Below are 26,042 nucleotides of genomic sequence, written 5' to 3' on the forward strand. Positions count from 1 at the left end.
CAACTCCTTCACATCCGTGCTCTCCACTTCAGTACATTTCTCCTCTGCACCATCAGCGTACAACTTCAGGTCAACATAGGCGAATTTGGACCATAACGTCTCCTTAGCGAGCTGGAGCGTTTCTGTATAGGTGGCAAGGCACGTCGCCATCTTCTCCTCTACACGAGCGGTTTCTTTTGCTGCTTCTTCGTCCTCCCCACTTTCCTCATCTACTAGAGCATCAACATATTCAAGTCCAGTGTCGTTCACTTTTCCAAAGTCCACACCGAGTGCTCTGATCTCGTCGATGAGTACCCTTTTTTCTAGGAGGTCTACAGTGAGGGACAGTTTTTTGGCTCTCTTACTGAAAGAGCTTTGTGCTGTTGAGCGCTTTCCTTTTAGGGCCGCTAAGTCTACCGAATCCATATTCCTTCTCCCGCTCCGACCAAGGCGCTGTTACACACAGGGGTCTATTCGGCCTCTTCTTTTCTTTTCCGTGGGTGCACCTTCACTGGTCAATGCTGACAGGGCGGCGTTAGCAGGCTTAGCTTGATGGCTCGAACCGTTGGTTTATTACTGTTCCGTGTTCTCCCACGGAAAGGGCAACCCAGTGCAAAAAAGGATACTACTCGGTATTCCACATTTGTTTGTTTAATTTCTTGTTTTCACAAAGGGAAACCAGGTAATAAACCTGTAATAATAAGAAATGCAATTATCAACTCCCATATGCATACTACAGACAGCTCCCCAGTTCTTAGCCCCAATGACAATAAGCAGCATTAACAGAATAACATTAAATACAAATTAATCAAATTCAAGTATATTATATATATATATTAATTATTAAAACATATATTATTATTATTATTATCATCATCATCATCATCATCATCATCATCATCATCATCCAACAATAACAATAATTTCATAATTGTTATGTACACACTTCAAACAATGTCAAACAAACCTACCAAAGCCTATACAAAGCCTATGCAAGATGCATAACAGCTGGAAACTACAGCTCCCAAAATGCCCCGCGGTAAACCAGGAAGTAACCGTCACTTACGTTAAACGCCGGTCCGCGCTTCATACTGACATTCATACAGCTAAAGAAAGTAAACACGAACAGGCACGTATGGTGCAGCAGCAATATCACAAGTCTAAACGGCAGCTTCATCTCACAACCCCACCACCTCGTTAACTTAGAACTCTGGAGTGTAGCGTCATCTACATCAGTTAATCAACCTGCTTAGCCTACCGAAGCATAGCGTTGTCTTTAACGTGCAACAAACGTAAACACAGCGCAACAACATAGCATGGCAACAGATGAAGCGCACATCATAAACACAGACAAGAAACACTTATAATTAAGAGAGAGCTTACCAAGTGGCTGCACACCGGGTTGACAGTCATCACAGACTGCATGAATCTCGTGCTTCCTTTTCACGGAGTAATCACCGGTCACCTGTAGCCTGGTACTCACAGCACACTCCTCTTAAAGAGGCACTACTCTATTTGGCTGCTACACCGCAAACGTTCTTCCATTAAAGTCACTGGCTCTGGTTTAAGGTAAACATTTTAATTGATCGAATTAATTAGGCATAAAAATAAATAACTTTTCTAACATAACAACTCCACAGAACAGTGTCTGTAGCTATTGAGGAGGAGAGAGGGGGGGCAAGGTGGAGGTTTGGGGTGTGTCTTTGACCAACTGCCACTTTGCTTGTTTGAAAGCCATGATGTCATGATTAAATATAATAATAAAAGTTACCAAACACATGAACTGCTGCTGTGTAGACTGGAGTTACCTGCTGCTGAGCCTATGAGAGATAAAGTGGGCGTGTATTATAATATATTATAATATGTTATCTTCTGCTGGCCCTATGAGAGATGAAGTGGGCGTGTATTATAATATGATATTATAATATTTTACAGTATAAAGATGGAGGAGTTCTCAGACTTTTCTATCTCTCTCTCTCCTGTCATTCAGGTAAATATACTTTTGATTTTCTGTCTTTGAGACATTTAAACTTCTCTGATTGGTTTAGATTCTGTTTCAGCTGACAGAAACTAACTTTTTACCAAGCTGTAGATGCTTTTTTTAAGTGATTTTGCCTCTTTATTTCTGTTTCATTGTTATGCTTTTTCAGCAGTTCTGGCTGCTTTTTCAAAGTTTTTGGAGCTTTTTTACCATATTTCTGTGGTGTTTATTTGGTGAATTTCTTTTTTTAGACATTTTGGCATTTATTTAGATGTTTCGTTTCTTGTTTTTAGGACCAATGCCTCTCTTTTTTCTCAGTTACTGCAGACTTTCTTGTCACTTTTTCTGTAGTTGTTGAAGCTTTTTATGAGCTTTTTGAATAGCCTTGAAGTTAGATGTGGTTTTAAAATTCAAGGCACATTATTCCAAAACGTTTGATGTTTCTGTTGTTTTTCTGCTATTTTGTCACTTTTATTCTGTACTTGTTGCATCTTTTGTCCGTCCCATTCTAAAGAAGTTAACTGTGATGTAACCTGTCTGTTATGATCCCATATGACCAGCACATGTTTGGTTTTTCTGTATAATCTTAGTAATGAAGTGTGTTATCATGTGATATTCCAGGTATCTCTCCTGCTGCTGACTCTAGAACTCATCTCTCTCCTGTCATTCAGGTAAATATACCTTAGATTATTATTCTCTCTTTAACACATTTAAACTCTGTATGTTTATATCTGCAATCATTCAGAACTTATTCTGGCTGCATCAGGACTTTATTCAATTCAATTCAATTCAATTTTATTTATAGTATCAAATCATAACAAGAGTTATCTTGAGACACTTTATAGAGTAGGTCTAGACCACACTCTATAATTTACAAAGCCCCAACAATTCTAATAATTCCCCCAAGAGCAAGCAGTGCTTTTCTTCAGAAATATTTAGATTAATAATCCTGTGTGCAGTTATACCTTCTAAGAGATGGTAGATATGTCAGAGTAAAGTCTCTAACAGCTTTTATATGATAATATAAAGAGATGGTAGATATGTCAGAGTAAAGTCTCTAACAGCTTTTATATGATAATATAAAGAGATGGTAGATATGTCAGAGTAAAGTCTCTAACAGCTTTTATATGATAATATAAAGAGATGGTAGATATGTCAGAGTAAAGTCTCTAACAGCTTTTATATGATAATATAAAGAGATGTTAGATATGTCAGAGTGAAGTCTGTAACAGCTTTTATATGATACTAGCTACTAGATATTAAATTTCCTTCAGAAAATGCGTGTGAATGCTGAATAGCTAAATTGCTAAAGTGCGAAAGTGTTAAAAGTGCTAAAGTGTCTGTGATCCCACCCTAACCTCCCCTCACCTTTGGCAGCTATATAGGACACTGGGACAAAGGCAGCAGACATCAACCCAACTGAGCTCACAGAGAGGGACATCACCATTTTTTTTTATTTTTTTTTTTATTTAACCTTTATTTAACCAGGAAAGTCCCATTGAGGTTAAAAACCTCTTTTTCAAGAGGGCTACATCCACTTACAAGGTGAGGATGACATCCACGGCAGATCGACTGGCCCGTCAGCAGGACAGGGAACGAGGCATTGGCACAAACAAGAAAGCAGTGAAGTTCCTGCAGCAGGATTATGAGACTCTGCGCCAGCAGTGTTTGAAGAGTGGACTCCTGTTTGAGGACGAGCACTTTCAAGCTGTGCCCGCATCACTGGGCCACAAGGAGCTGGGACCAGGCTCAGAAGAAACCAAGGGTGTTGTTTGGAAAAGGCCAACGGTAGGAAGCAAAAACACACAGCAATGAAAACTAACCAAACATAAGAGGAACACTGTTTTTTAAATGATCCTATGGTTGGTGAGCTTGTCACTGACTTGACATTAATTATTGTATTTCTGTCATTTACTGAATTGCGAATATTTAATCTTTTAAACTACGACTTTGGAAAACAGCAGAAGTAAAAAACATGTATTAAAAAAAGTAGCTGTGGGACTTCCGGTGACGTCATGGTTGGAACAACAAGTTAAAAGACGGGCGGCTCCGTCAGAAATAAGTTAGAAAACAGTGACAACTGTAGATATTTAAAGCTTTCAGAGTTGGAAATAGCCCATGATCAAGATGACTACCACATCGAAAACGAGAGGACAAGGAAAACCAGGACAGTTGAGAGAAATTGACAACAAACCACCGAGCACCGAACAGCGCTAGCTTGGATGCTACTAGCCGGTGGAGCAGGTACGCGGGAGGGCGAAATATCTCTGATACAAGAAATGAGAAAACTTCCGCAAGAAAACAGTCAGGGACATAACCGAACAACAAAGACCCTTGAACGCCTTGGAAAAGACTGTGACAGATATTAAAGAGCAGCTCGGTGATCACCAACAGAGGATCGGTGAGCTGGAGGGGAGAGGAGCGATGGGGAAGATGCGAGGGCAGGGCAGCACCGTGTGATACGGTACCTGTTTCAACGTGAGAAACAACTCACAGCTGTTTGTGATGATTTACAAAACAGGCTGAGGAGAAACAACCTTCGAATATTCCAAATACCGGAGAAGAGCGAACATGGAGACGTAGTTGCGTTTGTGAAGGCCCTGCTTCCCAAAGTACTGAAGTTACCACCTGATTTGGACATTAGAATTGAAAGAAGCGCACCGCTCGCTTCGGTCCATACCGACAGATCCAGCGGCTCCCCCAGATCGATCATAGTAAGATTTCTAGGCACGCGGTGAAGGATATTGTTTTGTTGCAAGCATGGAGCCAAGGAAAGGTGATGTTTCAAGACAGAAGGATTTTCTTCGATCAAGATTACTCTCCTGAGCTACAAAAGAAGCGAGCTAAGGTTCACGCAGTCGTCAAGCAGCTAAAGCAGAGGGGCATTCAGGCAAAGTGCCTGTATCCGGCACGACTGAAAGTCAAGATGGACGCGGGAGAAAAAACTTTTCCCTCGCTGACAAACGCCGCGGACGCTCTGAAAGAGATGGGTGTAGAGGTGCAGTGCGGAGAGAAGGAGCGCATCGAGGAGACACTAACTGGAGGATGGAACGTCAGCGTGGCGAGGGGGAGAACCAACATGCTGGCGATAGCTGACTTGAAGGCTATGATTCAGGATGAGTAGTCGGAAGTATGTAACACTTACAAGTTATTTGTTTGATTTCAGATTAGGGCTGCTAACGGTATACATAATGATGAGTGTATATGAATAATGCGTAAACTGAAAGCAATAATAGAAGAATACAAAATAATGAAAATTGTCGCCAAAGGGTTAGAAAAAGGAAAAAAGTCTGACGGACTCTTGATGTTTACATGAGTGGTTCACATTCACTAAGACCCTTCTTACATGCTAGTGTAATACTGGTCATTATTGCACACTGGGTGCTTTTCTCCACAGAGGGATTAGGTCACCACTCTCTGTCCCGTTATCTCCGGGGGTCAGACATGGTTACTGTTTACTCTCTGTGTCTGACTGGAAATGTGGGAGTTCTGTTCTGTGTTCATAATGTTAATGTTTTGTTCTATCTGAGGCAGGTTGTAATTTTTTTTTTGTTTAACTTGGTACATTTAGAATTAAATTATTTTATTTGTTTTTGTCTAACAGATGGCTTATGAGAGGTTCAGCCTGTGTTGCATGAATCAGTATAAATACAATGATGGCATTACTTAATTTAATTACCTACAACATAAAAAGGAATGAACAACCCAATTAAAAGGAAAAAGATACTGGGACAGTTGAAGAAAATGCAGTGCTCGATAGCCTTACTTCAAGAAACTCACCTCACAGAAACAGAACACCAAAAATTAAAAAGAGAATGGGTGGATCAGGTGTACAGTAGTTCTTATGGGAAATGTAAAAAGAGAGGTGTAGCTATATTATTTAGTAGGTCTGTGTATTTTCATTGTGAAAAGGTTTTCCAGGATACAGAGGGCCGTTATGTTATGGTCATAGGGAGGATTGCTGGTTTTAAATTAACTCTGTTGAATGCCTATGCACCAAATGAAGATTGTCCACAAATTTTTTAAAAAGCTTGCACATTTGGTAGCAGATCATGGGGTAGGTTTTTTCTTAATGGGGGGACTTAAATTGCGTACTGAATAATAGAATAGATAAATTACCACCATCCTTAAAACCTCAAAGCAGAATGTCGAAGAGTCTAATGATTATGATGAAGGAATTAGGGTTGATAGATGCTTGGCGTCACCTCCATCCTAAAAAAAGAGACTTCACCTTTATGTCACAAGTGCATGGAAGCTACTCAAGGTTGGATTCATTTTTGGTGTCCAAAAAGGACACATACAGAGTTAAAACCTGTGTTATTGAGCCAATAACCACTTCAGATCATAGCCCAGTGCGAATGACACTTGATTTGGGATGGAGCCCGTGTATGAAGTATTGAGAGTTAATGTTTCATTATTGACAGATGCTAATATAAGAGAGGAAATAAGGTCAGCAATAATGGAATATTTTGCTTTGAATGATAATGGAATGGTCTCACCTACTGTCTTATGGGACGCAGGAAAAGCCACAATAAGGGGGAAAATAATATCTATAGGATCAAAGTTAAAGAAAGACAGACTTAAAAAAACAAGTAGAATTAGAAACAGTAATCAAGAGATTAGAAGATGAGCATAAACGAAGTGGAAAACAAGAAGTATTTAATAAACTTAAAGAGAATAGAGCCAAGTTAGATGAGATTCTGACCTACAAAGCAGAAGGGGCCCTCAGGTTTATCGATAGAAAATACTATGAATGGGGAAACAAGGCAAGCAGGTTATTGTCATTTCAACTACAGAAAGCTCAAGCTAGCCGAACAATTCCTAAAATTAAACAACCTCATTCCAATGATGTTGAAGCTAATCCAAAAGCAGTAGCGAACACCTTTGGCAAATATTATGAACAATTATATAAGGGTCAACATCAAGAATTGAAAGAAGAAAAAATACATGATTTCTTTAAAAATCTTAAATTAGACAAGCTGACTGCGGATGAAGCCTCTGCATTAGTAGAGCCAATTACAGAAAAGGAGGTTAAGGAAACAATTATTAAATTAAAAAATAACAAAACGCCAGGAATAGACGGGTTCGCAGGAGAATATTATAAAGTGTTTGTGGAGGACCTCACCCCGGTACTATGTAAGTTATATAACTATGTGTTGAATTCAGGGGACCCTCCAAAGTCATGGTCTGAGGCTATCATCACAGTCCTGCATAAGGAAGGAAAAGATCCACTGCAGTGTTCTAGTTATCGTCCTATTAGCCTCCTGTGTGTGGATTATAAAATATTAACATCTATTTTAGCAACTAGAGTACAAAAATACATTGGGAAATTAGTAAAACCAGATCAGACGGGGTTCATTTCAGGTCGCCAAGGGACAAATAATATAAGGAGAGCATTAAACCTGCAGTCGCTCATGGCAAAGGGCACTCAAACGTCAATGCTTCTCAGCTTAGATGCTGAGAAGGCATTTGATCGCGTAGATTGGCAATTTTTAGAACAAACTTTAATCGAGATGGGCTTCAGTGAAAAATTTACTTTTTGGTTTCGGCTGTTGTACAAGAAACCCAAATCAAAAATTAGAGTTAACGGGCATTGCTCTGACTTTTTGATATAGGAGAGGCGTAAGACAGGGAGACTCTCTCTCACCCATTCTCTTTGCTCTCAGTATCGAGCCTCTAGCGGAGGCAATACGACAGGATGTCCAGATTGAGGGTGTGGAGGATGGTGGGGGGAGTTCATAAAATTTCCCTTTTCGCTGATGATATCTTGCTCTTTATAAAACATCCCTTACTTCAATACCTCGACTAATGCAACGGCCTAAATGATTATGGAGACATTTCCGGTTACAAAATTAATCAAAATAAATCCGAGGCAATGATGACATCAGGAACATGGCCTATACAACTAAACGAGATGGTGTCATTTCACTGGTCTAAACAAGGATTTAGATACTTGGGGATTATTATCACACCTGAAACTACAAGACTTTTTGAGGCAAACTATAATAAGCTAATCAACCAAATAAGGAGCGATCTAGTTCGTTTGGGAGGTTCTTCCTTTGTCTCTTTTGGTAGGGTTGAGACCGTAGGATGAACCTGCTCCCCACCGTTCCCTATTCCTATTCCAGTCGGTTCTGCCTAAGAGTTCCAATTTCCACTTTTAATATGTTAAACAAATTGATTTCTCAATTTATATGGCAGACAAACGACCCAGAATTAAACTTAAAACACTCCATCTGGCTAAAAATAAAGGAGGGTTGGCTTTGCCAAATATAAAATTGTATTATTGGGCAACTAGCTCAGCAATCGTGACTTGGATCAGTGGAGATGAGGAAGCAAAGTGGACCCAGATAGAGCAGGGGAAATTAAGGCGTTCACAACTGTCTGCCTTACCCTTTATGGATCTAAAACATGTCAATAAAATGAAGCTTGAAAATGAATGGATAAAACACACAAAATAGGGGTGGAAGTAAAGAGAATGCTTAAGGATGTAGGAACACTTTCTCGAGCTATGCCCATAGTGGGTAATGTAGACTTTCCACCTTCTGCTGTGACCATGGTTTTAGGAGATGGGCAGTTAAAAGGCCTTTTATTTTGAATCAGCTCTTTGAAGAAACACACTTAAAGTCTTTCACACAACTTCAGGAACAATTCGATCTTCCTTCAAGTGATTTTTATAGATATTTGCAAATCAGGCATTACATTACAAATCATAAGGAAAAAGAAAGAATTGGCAAAATCCCAAATAGCATAGAACAATATTTTATTACAATTTCAGAAAAACGCCTTCCTGTTGGTAAACATGTTTCTCATCTTTATAAAATATTGTTAACAGCCGTGTTTGGAAACACTTACAATATTAAGGAAAAGTGGGAAATGGAAGCTAATATAGTAATAGAGGATGTGTTATGGGATAAACTCTGTTATAGGTGCCATAAGGGAATTAATAGTCAACAGTGGAAGGAATTTGACTGGAAAATTAAAATACGCTATTTTCATACTCCTCTGCTTATTTCAAATTTTGTAAAAGATCCCTCTGCGGCTTTATGCTGGAGGCAATGTGGTATAATAGGTGACCATACGCATATATTTTGGGACTGTCCAGTAATCCTGGCATATTGGAAAAGTATTAAAGAAGAGATGGAGATAATTGTAAAAAGAGAAGTTCCCTCAAATGCTTGTTTTTTCTTGCTGGGTGTTATATCAGGTGATGTTTTCAGTGATGACCAAAGATACATTTTACGTGTATTACTACTAATTGCCAAAAAAAACATTACTGCTAATTGGAAGTCTGTGAAACCGCCAACTGTAACTGAATGGAAACAGAGACTAAAACAGATTTATATGATGGAAAAAATGACTGCATCATTACAATTGAAATCTGACCTTTTTAATCAGAGATGGCACATGGTTAAGGAATATTTAAATCCATAAATGAAGGTATGTAAATGTATATGTGTATGTGGGTGTATAAGTATGTGTGTGTATATATATGTGTATGAGTGTATGTGTTTATATATGTATTTTCTTTTATTTTTATTTTTTATTTTTTTATTTATTTGTTTATTTTATTTTTTTTGCATTATATATTTCATATCAATATATGGTTGCATATTATTGTATCATGTTTGTTGAGATGGGAGCACTCTTATTGGGTGTAGCAATATATGTATGTACAGAACATTTCTATTTATTATTATTTTTCTCTGTAATACTCCAGTTACTTTATCCCTTGCCTCGGATAATGTTTCTTTTGTGTTTGCTGAAATATGTAATAAAAAGTTCTAAAAAAAAAAAAAAAAAAAGTAGCTGTACCTCGTTACTTCAGATCAGAACACTTGAAAGCCACAGAAGTTTAAACGTAAGCCTCTTACTATTCACCATAGTAATAATCTCTGGGAGAGAATTTACTTAAATGTGTTGAATCATGTGTTGAATTTTTTTCATAGGGGTATTCTGTACTTTCAATGCAGTCATCAGATCTAAATCATTGAACTGTATTTCCTCCTATTGTCTCAGTAGTGTGATACCGGACAATCCAAGGAAAGATTTCTCAAAACTGCTCTCAAACCTTCAACTGTCTGTGATTGTTTGGTTCTCTATATAGGAGCTGTGCCCAAACCCAAAGTTCATTGTTGATGGAGCCACAAGGACGGACATTCACCAAGGAAGGCTGCGTAAGTGAGGGGACAGAATGAAGGGATGGATGGATGGATGATGGATGATGGATGGAAGGATGAATAGATGGATTAATGGATAGATGGTGGATGGATGGATGAATGATGGGGTGTTTTGGATTTTTGAGGGGAACCACAAACATCCCTGGTCTATACTCATCCATCCATTCTCCTATTAAGCCTGTGTGGTTTGCAGCATCTGCTGCACTGCGGTGAATGCCACATATTGCTCAATCTCAGAGCATGTCTGATTTTACTGTGTAGGTGACTGCTGGCTTCTGGCTGCAATAGCCAGTCTGACTCTAGACCAGGACCTCCTGCCTCGCGTGGTGCCCCAGGAACAGAGTTTTACTGAAGGTTACGCCGGGATATTTCACTTCCAGGTCAGACAAATGCCCTTCTTATCTGACTTAACCATAACCGTAAAATGATGGCTCATGGTAATAGGTTAAAAAACAAAAAATGAAACAGTGTAATTTTGTATTTGGTACTAAGTTGCCTTATATTGCCATGCTGTGACATGCAGAGCACAGAACATATTATTATTATTATTCAAGGATCACACAATTGACTTTCTCATGAGTCATAAAAGTATTTGACGTTGAGTTTACTGATGGGAATATTTTCTTCTCAGTTCTGGCAGTTTGGTGAGTGGGTGGATGTGGTGATCGATGACCGTTTACCAACAAGAAAAGTAAAGGACGAGAAAGAAAAAGAGAAAGAAAAAGACGAGCTGCTGTTTGTTCACTCAGCGGAGAACTTAGAGTTTTGGAGCGCGCTGCTGGAGAAGGCCTATGCCAAGTATGGATCATTCTTGTTTTTCTTCATCCAAACGTTAATCCAGTGAACATGTACAATATATAGTTGGTAAATCTGGTCACATCCCTCTGTGTCTGACAGGTTGTATGGCAGCTATGAGGCACTGTCAGGAGGACACCCTACTGAGGGTTTTGAGGATTTAACAGGAGGGATTGCAGAAGTTTACACCTTAAAAGAAGCTCCACCGAAGCTCTTCCAAATCATGCAGAAGGCCCTGAGCCTGGGTTCACTTCTTGGTTGCGTAGGTCTTATTTTCATAGTAATTTGCTTATTTTCATTCAGATCTGCATGTTTACCTGCAAGCCAACACACCAACAGAAGTAAAGTACTCATGTCATCAGATTAAAGTGTTGTTCTTGGTGTTTTCAGGGCACCGGTACTGATGAGAAAGAGAAACGTACAGCTGTCAATCTTGTCCATGGACATGCATACTCAGTCATTAGGGCAGTAGAGGTATATGATTATGATTATCTAAACTGTCAACATTATGCTGTTTTTTTCAACTGCATGCAAATTTCATTGCCTGCTGTTCTCTCCCAGGTTCATTTCCAAGGTAAGCTGGTTCAGCTGGTTCGCATGAGGAACCCATTTGGTCACAAGGAGTGGAATGGGCCTTGGAGTGATAAGTAAATAATTACATTCTTGATCTATTAACCATAAGCTACCATTAGATATTTCCAGGCTTATCCTAAAAGCATGTTTTTGTTTTTTTTAAATCACATTTAGGTCCGGTGAATGGGACCATGTCAGTGAAGATGAGAAATCAAAGTTGAACCATGATTCTGATGATGGAGAATTCTGGTAAATCTGTTGGCTTTAACTTTTCATTTACATGAGAATACATGTAAATTTTACATATTTTCACCATTACCAAATTAACTATTTAGGCTCAGATTAGGAAAAGTGATGGACATAATGTTTTTTGTTGAGAAACGTGTTTCTCTCCTCAGGATGGACTATTCAGACTTTATCAAGCAGTTCTCCAAGCTGGAGATCTGTAACTTGACCCCAGACACGATCCTGAGTGATAAAGTGGGCCACTGGAACCACTACCAGTATGAAGGGACGTGGAGGAAGGGCTCTACTGCAGGCGGCTGCGACACTTCCTCAGGTAACAGAGAAACCATATGTATGTCTGAGCAAGAACTTCTGTTGCACTTCATATAAAGAATTACACTTTTGTCTGTTCCAGCCACATTCTCGTCCAACCCTCAGTTTGTGGTGCGCCTGGAGGATGTGGATGATGATCCCCTGGATGGGAAGGATGGATGTACCTTTCTGGTTGGGCTCATGCAAAAGGAAAGGCGACAGAATAAGAGGCTCGGCCGCAAACTTCAGAGCATTGGCTTTTACATTTATAAGGTACCTCAGAATAATTTGATGTTTCATTATCATGAAATCAGAGCTCTGTATTTGACTGATTTCTTTTTAAAATACTTCTTCTGTCTGTTTCCTTTTTACAGGTCCCAGATCAGGTCTGTATTTGAACTGTTATATCCCTTACTTTCTATGAAATTTGAAATGCAACATAGACATTACAAGTGTCACGAGTATTGCTTGATTACATTGTGATTTTCTAGGTGGCTTTTTAATGTTTCATTTATAAGACCTTTTCTCCTGTTACTCTTCAGTGCAAAGGCCAAAGCAATGTTCACCTGGGCCCAGATGACCTGAAGAGCTATGTGGCCAAGAGCTCCTTCACCAACATACGGGAAGTGTGCAACCGTTTTAATCTTCCTCCAGGAGAATATGTCATTGTTCCCTCAAACTCTGAGCCTGACAAGGATGGCAGCTTCCTTCTCAGGGTGTTCTCTGAGAAACCGGCTGCAGCCAGGTATTGTGTTACAGTAACATACAGACTGATTGATGTCTGTAGGCTAATGTAGACCTCAGAGCTTTGCTGTAATACAGCCATCTAGTGGACAAAGCTCAGAGACCAGCTCCTTCTCTGGTCACAGAAAAGTCTTACATTCACTGTCAAAACTTACTGTCGTTAATGTGATTTTCTTGCACGCCAACAGAGTGTGTTCAAGGTATGCATTCTAGCTTTTTTCAGTTAAGGCAGCTGGCAAAAATAAAACCAATCCTTCAGAGACCAGATTTTGAGACAGTAATCCATGCCTTTGTGACTACTCGGCTGGATTACTGTAATGCACTTTACATAGGGGCTAGTGGGTCCTCCATTGCTCGTCTCCAGCTGGTTCAAAATGCTGCTGCACGTCTTTTAACTGGAAAGAAAGTATGAGCACATTTCACCTATTTTAGCTTCACTCCACTGGTTGCCTGTCCATTTCAGGATTCATTTTAAAATTCTTTTATTTGTTTTTAAAGCCTTGAATGGCCTTGCCCCACCTTACCTCGCTGAGCTGCTGCACCCCTACACCCCTAGCCGATCTCTCAGGTCAGCTGACCAGCTGCTCCTGATGGAGCCTAAAGCTAGGCTTAAGCTCAAAGGGGATCGAGCTCCAAAACTTAGGAACGGACTGCCTCTGCACATTAGACAGGCCTCCTCTCTGTCTAATTTTAAAACTCTTCTTAAAACCTACCTCTTTTCTTTGGCTTTTTAACACCAGGTAGAGTGTTGATGTTATGTGCATATTTGCTTATTTTAATTGATGTTTACTTATTTAATTCAATTTAAATTGTTTTTTTTTATTCCATTTATTTTATAGTGGGTTTATTTTACTGCTTTTATTGTGTTTTCTATTTACTTTGTTTTATCTTTTGTGCAGCACTTTGGAAACCTTGTGTTTGTTAAAATCGTGCTATATAAATAAAGTGGATTGGATTGGATTGGATGCATTTCTATTTTTTTCAGTCCACTGGAGGATGACTTTGACATCCCAATAGAGGAGGTAAGAACATCCACAGAATGATATAACTGCTCTTGCATTGGTTAGGCATTCTTTTCTTTCCACCTTAGTACTGAGATTAAATGAAATAGCATGTCACATTCAATTTGAAATGATTATTGCTTAATGTTTAACATACGTTGTGCTAAATTTAACAATATTTAAAAAATGAATCAAATTTGAAGAGCCAGTGCTTCTCCTATTTGACATGAGTAACATACTGTCTCCGTCTCACAGGAGGAGCTATCTGAGAGTGATGTGGATCCTCATTTCAAGGAGCACTTCAAGCAGACTGATGGCAATGTATGTCAACATGAGAACTATTGGATAAAAGAAATATATCAACAGCTCTAAACCTGGATTACAAACCAGTAGAAAATAACTTATAATGTGCATTTTTCAAACAGGACATGGAGGTATCGGCCTTTGAACTGGTTGAAATTTTGAACAAAGTTGTCTCTCAGCGTGAGTAAATTTAATCTCTTACATAGATCAACAAGTAGCCTTTTTATTTTCATTGACTTACTGTAAGAGTTAGAGCTAGCTATGTTGTGTCACTTTCTTGCAGGGTCTGATATCAAGACAGATGGCTTCAGCCTGGAGACAGGTCGCCTTATTGTCAGTCTGCTAGATGTATCCTCTTTAAGAAATGAATAAATTCTCCTCCCACTGTTGATGTTTTGAAACTCTACTTTAAAAATGTTGGGATTTGGGTGCATTTTAATATACTGTTTGGAATTAAGATATGTGAACAATCAATTTAATTCATCATGCAGGATGTGCTTTTTATAAATCTTAACATTCCTCAGAAAGATGAAAGTGGCAAATTGGGGCTGATGGAATTCAACTTGCTTTGGAGCAAAATCCAGAAATACCTGGTAAGTTGTCATTTCTGCAGCGTATGAATATGAAATGAGTTTTGGTTGTCATACCTGGTTGTATCCTGGGTCATATAGGCGATCTTCAAGAAACATGACACAGACAGCTCTGGCACCATGAACTCCCACGAGATGAGAGGCGCCGCCACTGAAGCAGGTAACTAACATTATCACCTGAGGAATCTCATCCACTAAAGTTATGGCAGTCTGGCCATCAATGTTTGAAAAAAACTTCTTTATTTACATTATGTATCATAACCTTACTGCTTTGCTGCAACATTTTCTCTGCAAGTTTACATTTTATAGCTTGAAATTCAGGGATAACATTTGCTTTCCTGATAAGAATCAAAATCAGTTATTTAAATATGTTGCCTGAATACTTTAGTTTTTTTTTTGAACAGAGTATGCCACTATAGTTTACACACATATATACCAAGTTATGAGACACATATTCAAAATATGACATGCTTATAAAAATGGAAAAATACAGCTTTGTAAATACAGCACTTTACCTATGATGCTTATTATTCTGGGTTGTATTTAACAACTGAGCCCCACAGGCACCTGTGTGTGTGTGTCTGTGTGTGTGTGTGTGTGTGTGTGTGTGTGTGTGTGTGTGGGGTGGTGTGGGTGTGTGTATGTGGGGTTACTGACAGACTGGATAAGCCAGTTAGAGGACTCCCTCCCTGCACATAGATTTAATTCATGTATACTTACCACAGGAACAAATAAGAGTGGGCCAGGCTTTGTAACTCTACCATTAGCACCCTGCTATTATCCAACACCTTTGAGAACATCATGCTAACTGATGGCTATTTTTCTTCCCCAGGTTTCCAGGTCAACAGTGGTGTGCTGCAGGCCATTGTCAGCCGTTACTCCGATGCTCAGTATGCCATAGACTTTGACTGTTTTGTGGGTTGTCTCATTAAACTGGAAATGCTCTTCAGTAAGTGTCCAGAAAACACAACTTTATCCATTCAGTATATCTAATATTGATTTGTAGACTCTGAGAGCGGTGGCATGTTGACATTACCAGAACCTTTTTTCTGTCTCTCTACCAGAAATGTTTAAGACTCTGGAGAGCGCTGGCGCAGGAAGATTGAGCTGGATATGCAACAGGTGTGTAAGACGATAACAAAAGCTGCTGGTTTCTAGTTTAGACAGCTTGCTGTATAATGTTGTTTCCTCTTACAGTGGCTGTGCCTGGCCATCTTCTGATCTGGAGACAAGACAAGAGAGATGATACCTGCTGGAGGATTAACAATACATTTATTGAATTCACAAAAAAATCACATTTATTTTTTACAAACTAAGTGTACTCAATGACAGTTCACAAGCACTCTATAAGTTACAAATGCTTGAAAATGGCTAAAATGTGATTGTAAATTTGAATCATATTTGCTGAACATATACATGGGGATATGTTGTATCACTCACAAGTATTATTCCTTTTTTAAATCTTTTTGGTGTGCAGGGGGAACAATTCTGTCTTATTGGTTGGTGTTTTTTTTGCTCTTTTAGCTGTTGCAAAACTTCTGTAAAATGAAAGAAAATAAACTAACAAACTATGGCCTCTGGACTATCAGACTATAATTTATAAAACCTTTGTACAGATCCGACACATATGGTTAAAATAGTCAGAGGTGAAATAGTTTTCACTGTTTATGATTGTTGGGGAGATTATTGCAGTAATACAATTGCAGTAACTATGGTGTTTAGTAGGACCAAATGAGGTATAAATATAATTGTGATTTCATTCTACCAATCCAATCTTTTGTGGATCAGCACAAGTTTCACATTCATCCATCTGGGCCACATCTGGGCCAATCACGGGCCACCAATCACAGCCAGAGGCAGAGTAATGAGACAGGTGAGATAGAGCATGTTTGGCATGAACAATAAAGGGTGTGAAGATAGTGGAGCTGCACATACGGCACAGAGCCTGTCTAAACACACACACACACACATACACACACACACACACACACACACACACAGAGACACACACACATACACACACACACATACACACACACACAGACACACACACAGAGACATACACACACACACACACACATACACAGACACACACACAGAGACACACACAAACAGAGACACACACACAGAGACACACACACACACACACACAGGTACACACACACAGAGACACACACACATACAACAGACACACACACACAGAGACATACACACAACAAAGCACACAGACACACACACAGAGACACACACAGAGACATACACACACACACACACACACAGAGACACACACACACACACACACACACACACACACACACACAAACACACAGAGACATACACACACACACACACAGACACACACACACGCACACACACACAAACACACACACAGGTACACACACACACAGAGACACACACACAGAGACACACTCACACACACAGGTACACACACAGAGACACACACACACAGAGACACACACACAGGTACACACACACACACGAACCGCACACACAGAGACACACACAGAACCGCACACACACACACACACACACAGACACACACACACACAGACACACACGACACAACACACACACACACACACAACACACATACGCACACACACACACACACACACACACACACACAGACACACACACACACACAGACACACATACACACACACACACACACACACACAGACACACACACACACAGACAACATACACACACACACACACACACACACACACACACACACACACACAGACACTAGAATGTCATGAAAAGACATTTAGGGCTAGATTTATCAAGCCGTTTGCGTCTGTTTCCAGGCGCTAATTGGTCGCAAAGACGGACGTAACCGATGGCGGACTATTTACAAACAGGGACACTTAGGTTGAGTCGCGGATTTGGCCATACGCATGGTGCGGAAAGACCAAGTTAGCGCTTTCAATATTGCGTTCGTGGAAGGTCGTGGGAAAGTGGGAGTTCCACCCAAAAGGTGGGGATAAGGCATAAGTCGCCCTAATTATATATTCCGTGGTATTTACAAAGACTGTCAGTAAGGCGCTGCCTCTATTCTCGGGGAAATTCTCCGCCTCTTTAAACCAGCCGCAATCGAAGTTTCCTCGTAGACCTTTATGCCGCTGGTGAAATGGCAACAGCAATTTGAGCAAGACGAAGACATAGGCGAGGCTGAAAATATTTTTAACAGAAGAATCACACTTTGTCAGTGAACACAACATCATTTAGCGTTACAGATCAAGCAGACATGCAATATTAGAGTTACTGGAAGAAATCAAAGATGCAATTGAATCTCCCACTCAGCGTAAACTCCTCGCTACATTACAAATATTGGCATCAGGATCATTTCAAACAGTCATAGCATCAGCAGTGGGAATATCGCAGTCTGCACTCAGCCGTATCATAGCACAAGTACCGCTTTGCTACAGAGCAATTACGGTCTAGTGGCGGAAAAGAGGCTGATTGCCTGATGGGTGTCAGGGTTGATAAATACTACGCAAACTGTGGAAGCATAGCGTGCGCTATTACCGAACTCGCATAAACGGACGCAGCGCAAACTGCGCTAGTGTTAGTAAATCTAGCCCAGAAAGTCTTAATCTTTTAAAATGTCTGGCATCGTAGCTAAACTTCAGCACAGCCGAGAGAAATCGCAGAAGAGAGGATCCAACTCTCAGGCGGCCAAATACCTCAACCAGGAACTGCTGAGAAAAAGCTGTCTGGAGAGAGGACAGCTGTTTCAGGGGGGCTGCTTTGAGGCTCTGCCCTCATCCTCAGGCTTCACTTAGACCAAAGTCCTGAAATGTTCAGGGCATCCCTTAGAAAAGACATTAGGTGGGTACAAATAATAGATGGAAACAAACACCAAAAGCTTCAACAGTCTCACTCCCTACTTGTCAAATATCTGACGCATGGTCAAGGACCCCTGACGTCAAGTTCCCACTCTGCATTACGCAAGCAATGTAGAATACCTGTTACTGTCAGATCTGTGTGTTGCTATGGTTGTTGCCCTCAAACCAACTAGCAAACCGTTTGCAATAGTTATAGAATATTCACTTCCATTTGCCATGTAAACAATTTTGTACCGTTGCCTGCATTATTCTCTGAACAACAAACGCACCTATCTTTTTACTTCGTGTCCTGAGTTGTGCATTTGAGTCTGCCATTGTACCCTGACAAATTTGTCATTGTGTTAGCCACAAAGAATTGCCTAGAGAATGCGATTTCTGAAGAAATTGCGGTGTGAGTGCTGTATGTTGAAAGGCTGACGCTACACTGGATTGCTGGCTTGATTTTTGTAAGAAGAAAGTGAAGTAGTGAGAATAGTTGAAAACGTGGGAATGGGTTTAATTAGTATGAATGTCATTGAAATGTATAATATGAATAATGTCTTAAAGGTGTGATACATGCAAAACCGATTTTACCCTGTCATAGTTGAATAACGACAGTTCGGTGGGTAAATAGGACATACATAGAAGCTCAAAATCCCATTGACACACCTTTACTATGAAAATCCCAACATTTACATAGGCTACACAACTGACCTGAGATCAGGTAGTACATTTACATAGGCTACACAACTGACCTGAGATCAGGTAGAACATTTACATAGGCTACACATTTGACCTGAGATCAGGTAGTACATTTACATAGGCTACACAACTGACCTGAGATCAGGTAGAACATTTACATAGGCTACACAACTGACCTGAGATCAGGTAGTACATTTACATAGGCTACACAACTGACCTGAGATCAGGTAGTACATTTACATAGGCTACACAACTGACCTGAGATCAGGTAGTCTTCTGAATCTAGCTAGGTCACGCAGATCTCTGCTATTCCATTACAAAATTCACTTCTGAAACTTTTTTATGCGAGAAATCAACTATGTAAAGCTCAAATATGGGCCGCTTTACGAAAATGGATGGCTAATTGCAAATGTTGTCCGACTGTGTGTCGGAGTTCAGCGCCGGTGCTGTCAGAGAGCTTGTTACACCAGCAATCTGTTACCACAGGTTCCAGTTAATCTTTTAATGTGTGTAATTATAATGTGCTACACATAGCTAAGATTGAAGGGGCAGTCGCAGCTAACGAAACACCTAGCTAGTCTTCACAAATATTAATTAACTTGAAATCGGACACCGTTGTTAGCTTTATAAGACCTTTAGGTATGTTGTATAGCTAAGTGGCGTGACATGTGTGTAACATGTGGTAACAGATTGCTGGTGTAACAAGCTCGCTGACCGCGCTCTCACTCACATACCGGCCATTTAGCTAGCAGGAAGAGGGGAGCTGCAGGCCCTGGAGCTCTGTCAGAGCAGGGGCATTTGGTTGTCATTAGCCCAAGAGACGGTGACTTTGCGCGGGTATGGAGTGCTGTGGGCTGCCAGCCGTGACGGAGCTCCAAGTACCTCATAGCAGGCCGGGGTCTGTGAAGGAAGGCAGGCCGGGCAGCAACACAGGCAGCACCGGCGCTGAACTCCGACACACAGTCTTACCAAATTTGCAATTGGCCATACATTTTCTTAAAATGGCCCATATTTGAGCTTTATATAGTTGATTTCTCTCTTAAAAAAGTCTCAGAAGTGAATTTAATAACGAAATAGCCCGACAAACAATGTATAACTTTGCAGTGTCTGAAATATGACAGTCTCCCATGTGTTTCTATGTAGTTTGCTCAAACCAATCAGCGCACACCTCATTCTGAATATTCATGAGCATACCATATTTGGAAGTAAGTAAGTAAGTAAGTAAATTTTATTTATATAGCACATTTAAACATAGCGGAACTATCCAAAGTGCTGAAAAGGGTAAAAGCAAAACAAATAAACAGCAAAACAGCCAACAAGACAAAAGACAACATCAGAAAACAATTTAAAATGCCAGGGAATACAGATATGTTTTCAATTTCGATTTAAAAATTGAAATTGTAGGTGCAAGACGGATGTCGAGGGGCAATTTGTTCCATAAGCATGGGGCGGCAACAGCAAAGGCTCTATCGCCCTTAGATTTAAGACGGGAGCGAGGGATCGATAAAAGAGCCTGATCAGAAGATCTTAAAGATCTAGTGTATGCCAGGGGTGTAAGAAGATCAGAAATATATGAGGGAGCTTGATCATTAAGAGCTTTAAAAACAAACAGCAGAATTTTAAACTGAATTCTAAAATGGATCGGGAGCCAATGAAGCGAAGCTAAAATTGGGGTTACATGATCATATTTCTTAGTCCCAGTCAACAGTCTTGCAGCTGCATTTTGCACCATTTGAAGACGAGCAAGCGATGATTGAGGAAGACCAAAATACAAGGAGTTGCAGTAGTCTAAGCGTGATGTGATAAAAGCATGAATTACTTTCTCCAAATCATGGAATGACAGAAATGATTTTAGTTTAGAAATTGACCGCAACTGATAAAAACTATTCTTTACAACAGAATTAATTTGTTTAGTTAGACATAGCTCAGAGTCAAGTATGACACCAAGATTCCTGACCTGAGAAGAAACTGAGGGGAAATGGTTAACCAGCTCAATGATAAGATTATTTCTCGGTTTTGGTGGACCAAAGACAATAATTTCAGTTTTGTCTTCATTAAAGCCCTATTCGCACGGGATAAGTATTACCTGGGGACCTCTTGTAGTTTATAAATTACCCCCACACGTCTTTCGTCTGGCGCATTCACACGGGATAACTGAAGTCTGTATTTTACTCAAATTTACAGACATTATCCCCCGGATAAAACTTTTCATTTATAATTGACAACGCAGCCAGTTAGACCCCAAATCACAGAGATGCCGATTCGCACGGGACTAATATTATCACAGGAGCTCCGTTTTTGGCGAAATATGGTAGGTCATTTGCGGGGGAATTATTACTTTACAAATTACAGACATGACCGATTCGCACGGTATTAAGATCACAGACAACCTCCGCGATTATTACAAATGACTGGAGGTCACCAGGTAATACTTATCCCGTGCGAATAGGGCTTAAGTTGGAGAAAATTAATTGATAACCATTCCTTAATGTCACGGATGCAGTCAATCAGAGTCTGAATAGACTCGCCGGTTTTCAGAGGCAGATACAGCTGTGAATCATCAGCGTAAAAATGGAATAAAATATTATGATTTCTAATAATATCCCCAAGCGGACGCATATATAAGTTAAAAAGAAGTGGACCTAAAATGGAGCCCTGAGGTACCCGCTAAGAATCGGGTAGAAGATGAAGAAAACTTGCCTATCTCCACAGAAAAAGACCTGTTTTTAAGATAAGAACTGAACCATTTTAAGGCTATACCCTTAATACCGAATGAGTGCTCTAAGTGCCTATAGGCACTTAGAGCACTCGATCCGCCTGCTTCGGTACTCATTCATAATATTTTGACTATAGTCAAAATATTGATGATCAAAGTATCAAAGGCAGCTGTAAGATCAAGTAAGATAAGAACAGCATTTTGCCAGCATCAACTGCAATTAAAATGTCATTGAGCACTTTTAGAAGGGCAGACTCTGTGCTATGATGAGCTGTAAAACCGGATTGAAGAGGTTCTAATAACTTGGCTGTATTTAAAAACAAGTTCAATTGAGACAACACAACTTTTTCTAAAAGTGTAGATAAAAATGACAACTTAGAGACAGGCCAAAAATTATTAAAACAACCCTCATCCAGACCATGCTTCTTAAGCAGAGGGTGAACAACCGCATGCTTGAAACTATTGGGAACTATCCCAGTGTTCAAAGAAGAATTAATCAGCACTTGGATACTGGGCCCAAGTACAGGAAATGCTGCTTTTAAAATCTCTGATGGAATTACATCAAGTGGAGTAGTAGTAATCTTCATCTTGTTAACCAGGCCGTTTAGTTCCGTTAGAGAGACATGGTGAAATTTATGAAAAATAAAAGGACTAGCCAACGAGTGCAAAAACTGATCTGAAAGGTGTAAGGTGAAGGATGAACGAATAAATGTCACCTTGTCAGCAAAAAACTTTAAAAATTTCTCTCAAAGCTCTGCCGAGGATTCCCCATGAAATTGGCAATTTGGATTTATTACTGAATTAATCGTTGAAAATAAAATCTTAGGTCTGTGCGAGTGTTTCGAAATTAATTCAGAAAAATATTTTGATCTAGCTAACTTAGCAGCATTCTGAATAATCAGAACACTCTTTAAAGATCTCAAAAGACACAGTTAACCGATCGCGCTTCCATGACCTCTCCGCTTTACGACAAACCTGTCTGAGAGAACGTGCATTGTCATCCAGCCAATAATAAAGTTTTTGCTTTGGATGCTTCAACTTCAGAGGGGCAATCGAATCTAAAATATTGGAACATGCTGCGTAAAACAGAGAAATTAAATCATCAGGGCCAGAGAAAGACTCTGCATACAAGATCGATAATTCAACAGCATTAGTTAGATATTTTTCGCTAAACTGAGAGGCGGTACGTGGGTTTATAAAGCGAGAAAAGGATGAGGCCGCAGGCTTCTTAATAAGAGCAGAACTCACAGCAGGAATCGTAAAAATAATGGGCTTATGATCAGAGAAGGACGCATTTTCGATAAATACATTTTCTACAGGGAACCCATATGACATAACAAGGTCAAGTGTATGACCGCAAACATGTGTTGGTTGGTTTATGTGTTGCGTTAAACCAAATGAGTCCAAAACATTACAAAAATCAGAAACCAGAGAACGACCGGGACAGCAAACATGAACATTAAAATCACCCAATAATAACATGGAATCATACGACAGAACAACAGAAGTTAAAAAATCTGAGAAGTCGCTAATAAAAGCATTGTCAGTGTTCGGTGGCCTATAGATGAGAGCACAGAGCATAGTAGAGGATGATGACTGTAATGCTACACACTGTAATTCAAATGACGAGTAGCTCCGAACAGAGACCGTAAGTATTTTAAGTGATTGTTTAAAAACCATAGCGACACCACCACCCTTACCAGCAGACCTTGGGGTACTAATGAAGCAACAGTCAGGCGGACAAAGTTCCTCAAAAACTGATAACTCACCAGCTCTGACCCAGGTCTCCGTCAGAAATAACATATCCAGGTGGTGTCTTGTTAGAAAGTAATTTAAAATAAAAGTTTTGTTGCATATGGATCTAGCGTTAACTAGGGCCATATTCAAAGGAGGCTGCGATGACTGAGGTAAATCCAGATGAACAAAGTCCAGTTGACGCAGATTATGACAGTTTGATCCTCTTCGGCGAATCCGTAACGTTAACGTTACTTGCGAAGACGGAAAGAAGATGGATGAGTGAGAGAAGACCGGGAAAACAGGAAGATGAAGAGCATATCTATAATCCCATGAGCGCCGCATCAGATGAAGACCCTCCAGGTTCAAGGTATCCAAGGGAAACTCCATCGAAGATTTGATTGCCCGCCTGATTCTCACTCGAACACCGCCACGGCTGCCTCTTTTCCTACGGCGCTTCCTTAGAGCAGGAACGCAGCAAGGAAGCTGGCGAGCACACTCGACCACAGGTTGGCTGTACGAGGATCGGCAACGAGGATGCAGAGCAGGGCAGAAATTGCGGTAAACTCCCATACGGCATTGGATGTTAAGCAAGGCCTGTCGATCATAGGTTAGCACTGAGACTACATGGTCCCAATGCAACACCATGCATAAAACAAACAGTACTGATGCCAAACGAACAGGTACAACAAACTGAGACAGACGAGAACGACGGCATGCCGGGTACACTGGCGCCATCTTGCTGACGTCACAAGCCACAAGGAACAAGGAAGAAAAGCTCTTGTTCCAAATAGAGCCATATTCACAGGGTAGTTAAGGGTCTAATAAAATGGCATTCAGGCAATTTTCAGCCCAACCAATGTTACATACCCCATTAGGAGACCTTAAGGAACAGTTTAAAATACCCTATAAAATCATTCTATCACCCCTTTAAAGATGTGGAATATCTTGTGTTTGGAAACACAGAAAATATCTTGGCTGAATTTATTTGAAAAGTAGAATAGAACATTTGAAAGATGTGGAATATAATGGTTTAATAATGTAGTTAATTTTAAGATTATGCTAAATGGGATTGCTGGCTTCAATTTGGATGACAAAGCAGCCAGCGGCGGCGCCAGGGAGGTGCTAGGGGGTGCTGTAGCTACCCCTAGTTTTGCCATAGCACCCCCTTAGCACCCCCAAGAAATGTCATGTGTCATGATGGACTAACTGACAAACTGACTGACTCTTATAACTGACCTCAGGCCTCAACACAAGACAAGGCTCTGGCGCACCTTTGATAGTCCTTCTCCTAGCTCAAAGACCCTAACTCCTATCGCTTAATGTTTAATACCGTGAGAGATATGACACCCTGCTGATCATCCTGTGCAAGAATGGTGTGTGTTGTGTAAGAAATGTGAGGACAGTAGCTGTCCAAAAAGGGCCTGTTTCTCTTCTTCTCCTGGTGTTTCTGGTATGATTTAGTACGCTTGTTGAGCGGATATCTGCGGAGCATACACACCAATAACAGACTGCTGTCGTGTCCAGTGTAACCAGTTTCATTGATCATAGTGGAAGCTTAGTGTTGGAACATCCACTCTGCATTTGTTACGCATGCAATGTAGCAAGCCTGTTACAGTCAGATCTGTGTGTTGCTATGGTTGTTGTACTCAAACCAACTAGCAAACAGTTTGCAGGGCTGTGGACCCGGTAGAGATGCATGCCCAAAAAAAAGGAGACACACAGATACTTTTAAACATTATCAAAGACTTGGATATCAAAAGGTTTTAGGATATGCACAAACATCGCAATGCCGACCTTTTACAGAAGATGGTTGATGGAATGAAAGAGGGAGGATGTGTTTACGTGGTCCAACAAGTCCGCCATCGGTGGAAAACTTAATCAATACTATTTTGCAAGGCTGCATGTAAACAGCCTACTCGGGAAAGATTGTCTTTTTTGTGTGCAAAAACTGTAATATCATGTGCATATAAACGTAGTCAGTGTATTTAACAGAAATACATTTACTCAGCCCAGGATGTTTAATACTAATCATTTCAGTAGTCATCCTCTTGTAAACCTACAATTATAGTTATTTTATTTTATATTTGACCTTTATAAATCAATGGTGTCTTGGCCAAGAAGGCAGCCCAATAACACGTTGATAATATACATACATACAATAAAATACAAATAAAACAGAGTAAACACTAAAAACATATCCACCTTAACGAAATCCTACGTGACTGTGTACTGTATAAATGGGTTAACAGTATTTTTCCACAGATATTGAGACACATCTACTGTACTGGGAAATATAAGCTATAGGCTATAGATGCCCCAATGATCACATAATTTCTGCAGAAGAAATATTTG

The 26,042-nt window shown here is 40.1% G+C and overlaps 1 pseudogene; it reads left to right on the forward strand.

The window, feature by feature from the left end:
* The first annotated feature begins 2,571 nt into the window (after nucleotides 1–2,571).
* Nucleotides 2,572–16,263, forward strand: LOC120562355 (annotated as a pseudogene).
* The last annotated feature ends 9,779 nt before the right edge of the window (nucleotides 16,264–26,042 follow it).

The sequence above is a fragment of the Perca fluviatilis genome, chromosome 7 (assembly GCF_010015445.1).
Source record: "Perca fluviatilis chromosome 7, GENO_Pfluv_1.0, whole genome shotgun sequence".
In the NCBI taxonomy this organism is placed as follows: domain Eukaryota; kingdom Metazoa; phylum Chordata; class Actinopteri; order Perciformes; family Percidae; genus Perca; species Perca fluviatilis.